Source organism: Triticum urartu, chromosome 7A (assembly GCF_056163025.1).
Source record: "Triticum urartu cultivar PI428250 chromosome 7A, HENAU_Tu73, whole genome shotgun sequence".
Lineage (NCBI taxonomy): Eukaryota > Viridiplantae > Streptophyta > Magnoliopsida > Poales > Poaceae > Triticum > Triticum urartu.
The window spans coordinates 284,214,786-284,221,109 of NC_141879.1; positions in this window are offsets into that span (position 1 = coordinate 284,214,786).

Consider the following 6,324-nt stretch of genomic DNA (forward strand, 5'->3'; position numbering starts at 1 on the left):
CTCAAAATAATATAATTGAAGCATGAGATATCAATTGTTTCTATAAAATAAAACCACAGCCATGCTCTAAAAGATATAAGTGAAGCACTAGAGCAAAAACTATATAGCTCAAAAGATATAAGTGAAGCACATAGAGTATTCTAATAAATTTCAAATCATGTGAGTCTTTCTCAAAAGGTGTGTACAGCAAGGATGATTTTGGTAAACTAAAAATCAAAGACTCAAATCATACAAGACGCTCCAAGCAAAACACATATCATGTGGTGAATAAAAATATAGCTCCAAGTAAAGTTACCGATGAACGAAGACGAAAGAGGGGATGCCTTCCGGGGCATCCCCAAGCTTAGGCTTTTTAGTGTACTTGTATTTTACCTTGGGGTGCCATGTGCATCCCCAAGCTTAGTCTCTTGCCACTCCTTGTTCCATAATCCATCAAATCTTTACCCGAAACTTGAAAACTTCACAACACAAAACTCAAAATAGAAAATCTTGTGAGCTCTGTTAGCGAAAGAAAAAAAAACACTTCAAGGTACTGTAATGAACTCATTATTTATTTATATTGGTGTTAAACCTACTGTATTCCAGCTTCTCTATGGTTTATAAACTCTTTTACTAGCCATAGATTCATCAAAATAAGCAAACAACACACAAAAAACAGAATCTGTCAAAAACAGAACAGTCTGTAGTAATCTGTACGTATCGACCACTTATGGAACCCCAAAAATTCTAAAATAAATTACTGGACGTGAGGAATTTATCTATTAATCATGTTCAAAAATAATTAACTAAATAGCACTTCCAAAATAAAAATGGCAGCAATTCTCGTGAGCGCTAAAGTTTCTGTTTTTTACAGCAAGATTAAAAAGACTTTCCCCAAGTCATCCCAACGGTTCTACTTGGCACAAACACTAATTAAACACAAAAAACATAATAAAAACAAAGGCTAGATAAATTATTTATAACTAAACAGGAGCAAAAAGCAAGGAATAAAAATAAAATTGAGTTGCCTCCCAACAAGCGCTATCGTTTAACGCCCCTAGCTAGGCATAAAAGTAAGGATAGATCTAGGTATTGCCATCTTTGGTTTTAGGGAAGAAAAGAGCAAACTTATTATATATGGCATTAATATTTATATTTTGATAAAGCACATGGCCGTTAATGGTAGAATAAATATTAAGTATTTTACGGAAATTTGCATCTAAGCTAGCTTTCATCTCTTTGATAGATTCGTTTTGGTAGGAGAGCAAAAGAGATGTGGATTCAACCTTCTCATTCATGGGGTGCCCAAATATGGTTTTCATCTTTTCATAAGTATTTACGGCATCCCCTTCAAGAAAACCTTCTTCAAATATAGAATCTAAGACATGCTTAAACGAAGAAGGTAGGGCAACATAAAAGCTCTTTAAGTAAATTTCAATTTGGTATTGGAGCACATAGCTGGCCTGGATCCTTAATATTCTATCCCAAGCATCTTTCAAAGATTCATCAAGTAAATAACGAAAAATTCTAGAATCATCTTCATCAAAATTATTAAGATTCTCATTGATAACTCCAGTAGGTCTTTCCATAGCATCATTATTTATGAGTTTAGAGAGAATAGAAGGATTGTCCAAAGTACTAAAAATCGGGAGAGAACCCCCAACCCTTTTTGATTCCGACATGGCGAAAGAAAGGTGAGCGGAAAAGAGAGGGCGAATAAAATGGCAAAGGTGAAGTGGGGGAGAGGAAAACGAGAGGCAAATGGCAAATAATGTAATGCGAGGGATAAGAGTTTGTGATGGGTACTTGGTATGTCTTGACTTGTGCGTAGACTCCCTAGCAACGGCACCAAAAATGGCTTGTTGTCGGGAGTCAAATCTTGACTTGACTTGGCGCGAATATCCCCGGCAACGGCGCCAGAAATCCTTCTTGCTACCTTTTGAGCACTGTGTTGGTTTTCCCTTGAAGAGGAAAGGGTGATGTAGTAAAGTAGCGTAAGTATTTCCCTCAGTTTTTGAAAACCAAGGTATCAATCCAGTAGGAGATCACGCTTGAGTCCCACGCACCTACACAAACAAATAATAACCTCGCAACTAACACGATAAAGCGGTTGTCAATCCCTTCACGGTCACTTATGAGAGTGAGATCTGATAGATATGATCAGATAATATTTTTGGTATTTTTATGATAAAGAGAAATAAAGATGCAAAGTAAAATAAACGGCAATAGAAATAGCTAAGTGTTGGAAGATCAATATGATGGAAGATAGACTCGGGGGCCATAGGTTTCACTAGTGGCTTCTCTCAGGAGCATAAGTATTACGGTGGGTAAACGAATTACTATCAAGCAATTGATAGAATTGAGCATAGTTATGAGAATATCTAGGTATGATCATGTATATAGGCATCACGTCCGCGACAAGTAGACCGAAACGATTCTGCATCTACTACTATTACTCCACACATCGACCGCTATCCAGCATGCATCTAGAGTATTAAGTTCATAAGAACAGAGTAATGCTTTAAGTAAGATGACATGATGTAGAGGGATAAACTCATGCAATATGATATAAACCCCATCTTTTTATCCTCGATGGCAACAATACAATACGTGCCTTGCTGCCCCTGCTATCACTGGGAAAGGACACCGCAAGATTGAACCCAAAGCTAAGCACTTCTCCCATTGCAAGAAAGATCAATCCAGTAGGCCAAACTAAATTGATAATTCGAAGAGACTTGCAAAGATAAACCAATCATACATAAAACAATTCAGAGAAGAATCAAATATTGTTCATAGATAAACTTGATCATAAACCCACAATTCATCGGATCTTGACAAACACACCGCAAAACAAGATTACATCAAATAGATCTCCAAGAAGATCGAGGAGAACTTTGTATTGAGATCCAAAGAGAGAGAAGAAGCCATCTAGCTAATAACTATGGACCCGAATGTCTGAAGTAAACTACTCACACATCACCGGAGAGGCCATGGAGTTGATGTAGAGGCCCTCCGTGATCAATGCCCCCTCTGGCGGAGCTCCGTAAAAGGCCCCAAGATGGGATCTCTCGGGTACAGAAGGTTGCGGCAATGGAATTAGGTTTTCGTGGTGCTCTTGGATGTTTGGGGGTACGTGGACTTATATAGGAGGAAGAAGTAGGTCGGTGGAGCAACGAGGGGCCCACGAGGGTGGAGGGCGCGCCTAGGGGGGTAGGCACGCCCCCTGCCTTGTGGCCTCCTCGATTTTTTCTTGACGCCCACTCCAAGTCTCCTGGATCACGTTTGTTGAGAAAATCATGTTCCCGAAGGTTTCATTCCGTTTGGACTTCGTTTGATATTCCTTTTCCGCGAAACACTGAAATAGGCAAAAAAACAACAATTTGGGCTGGGCCGCCGGTTAATAGGTTAGTCCCAAAATAATATAAAAGTGTAAAATAAAGCCCATTAAGATCCAAAACAGATAATATAATAGCATGGAGCAATAAAAAATTATAGATACGTTGGAGGCGTATCATCATTTCCTTCTGCTCCTCGTTGGGTTCGACACTCTTACTTATTGAAAAGAGCTACAGTTGATCCCCTATACTTGTGGGTCATCAGTGGGTGGTGGTGTCCGGGGATCGAGGGGCGTCACAGTTTGAGGCGGGTGGTGGTTCAGCCTCACCGGGGGCACCGCCAGAGCTCTCAGAGAGGAAATTTCCCCCACTCCCTCAACTGGGTGGGCTTGCAGGGGAGCGTGGCGGGCCTGGAGACAGGCCCAGGGATGCAGTGGTGGGCCTTGCGGACTGTCCCCTCGGCCCATCCTTCGGGTTCAGCTTTGTTGAGTTGGTCGCCCGAGGGCCACCCGCCTCGTGTGGGCCACAAGTGGTGGTTGCGTCGGTCGGGTCAGCCCGTCCCGGCCTGCAAGCCCATGTAGGGGCTGTATAAGAAGTGGTGGTGGGTGGTGAAAGGGGTCAAGCCAGTCCATTTAGGGTTTCCTGCCGTGCCGCGAGATATCAAGAAGTGGGGTGCAAGGGTGCGGGAAATTTCATCGACGGCGGCTCCGTGTCTAGTGGCGGCGGCGATTAGGATGGAGAAGGACCGGCGGCTGCAGGTGCATGGCCGCAACAAGCGGCCCTGCGAGGATCCATCCGACTAGGAGGTGGCTCGGGCGCTGGAGCATGACCTGTGGTCCCAGCTCTCGATGCGCAGGGAGCCGCTGTCGAGGGAGGGGTCCGGTGCCGCCGGGGAAAGGGGTTCCCAGTCGCCGCGACGCTCGTCTTCCCGTGGCCGCGATTCATCCTCTAGGCTCCCTCCGCCGCCGCCGGGTGTTCGTCCGCCTCCTGGTCAGCCTCGCTCCTTGGGCTGGGGTGGTGGGGGTAGCGGCGCGGACGGAGGTGGCGACTGGGGCCCTTGGTGGGGGGATGGTGACCGTCGTGCTCGATATGGAGAAGGGGGCAGTTCCGTCAAGTTAGGAAAGGCAATGGGGGTGGCTATGGGGGATCCGGCCAAGCTGCGGCCGAGGTGATGTGCTTCAAATGTGGGCGCAATGACCACTATCAGATTGAGTGCAAGAACAAGCGCCTCTTCTTCTTATGCAAGGAAGAAGGTCACACCTCCTCGGCATGCCCTTCGCATCAAGCAAAGCCGGAATTGGTTATGTACGGCTTCGGGGTCAAAGATCAAGGTTTTTGCCTGCTTGAGGGAGGGGCGTACGAGGAGGTGCTCATCCCAGCTAATGCAACCTCGCTGGTGGTAACGGAAGGGGAGGCCACGGAGGAATCGATTCGGCGAGATATTAGTGACATGTGGGAATCGGACTGGGACTGGCAGGTCACCCAGACCTAGAGGAATTGCTTCTGAGTCGTCTATCCGTCGAAGGAGATCTTGCGGATGGCCAAAAAGAGTGGCACGATCACGCTACCTATCAGTGAACACAAGGCCAAAGTTGGCGAGCCATTCAAGGAGCCTTAGGCGGCGTCGTGGCTCAAGGAGTGTTGGGTTCGTGTCTCGGGCATGCTGGATAAGTTGCATCAGGCTCTCCTCATCAAGGAAATTCTTCGTGTGGTGGGCAAGGTAGTTGTGGTGGACGAGTTGTCGATTTTGCGACCAGACATGAGACCGTGCGGGGAGCGTCGGTGCGGGCCAAGATTTGGTGCAGTGACCCCTCCAAGGTCTTGGGCCTGTTCGAAATCTTTAGGAATCTTTATGGATTCATGATGCGTGTGGAGTGTGAGGTGGGGGACCTCTAGCACAGCCACCACCGCCCCCTTCACGCCCGCACCCTCCTACTAATGAAGACGATCCGGAGGGGGACGAGGAACCAAGTCTCAACATGGCTGAATGGTATGGAGCGGGCGCCAAGTTGAAGGCGTCCTCGACAAGCGGCACGTCAGCAGCGGTGGTGGTGTCTTTTGGTCCGATGGGTCAGAAGGCAGTCGCGATGGGGTCAGTGGATGCGGCTGGTTGTGCAGACAGGGATCAAGAGGTGGCGCCAGTCCTCCCGGCAGTGGATACGCCGCGGATGCTCCATCGCGAGTCTGCACTACTGTTTCTTGAGCTGGATCAATACGACTCCAATCTCCTAGACGCTTCTCGGGCCTGGAGCGGTGCTGGGCTGATCAGCGGGAAGTTTCCCCCCGTGTCCCCCTGTTCGGGCAAGGAGTTGGTGGTGGGCGGTGGTCGTGTCGTGGGCTCGGGTATCACGGCCACGGAATCCTCCGCCCCGAGCGCCACCTCGACCCCGTGTGCGGTCACCCCCTGCTCATCCCCTCCCATTCGCTCAACGGCATCCATAACGACACAATCCGGGGTAGAGGCCACGGTGCGAGCATCGGTCATGGCTCCGGTCCAGCTCGAGGAGCGCTTCGAGGGGGAGGCGTTCACTGATAACCTGATGGCGGTGGAGGTGTGCATGGCGGCCTTCGAAGGCATTCGGACGGAGTCGGAGCAGGTACAGGCTCGGTCCCTCGTGGAGCAAGTGGGCCCGAGAGCCTCTTCGGTCAGGGCCTCTCGCACCAGTTCTAGGACGACGGCATCCAAGGCGGTGAACATGATGAACAAGGCCATGACCCTCAAGGCAAGCAAGGGACTGCAAGGTATTATGTCGAAACCCATTACACGATCCATGTCTTCTTCCAAGGTTCTATCGTTGGCATCGGATGCACATTTCTTGCGCGTGGCCAAGGAGAGTAACATGATTCTTGGGACAGCAGATCGGTCCCCTTTAGAGGTGCTGGAGTCATTCAGAGCACAAGAAGAGGCTCGGGCTGCAATTGTCGAGGCCATGGCCTGAAGAGACTTGGCACGTACTGTAGCGGCGGCTGCCCATGCACCAGGGCCGGACGACCCTACCAAGGAGGAGGT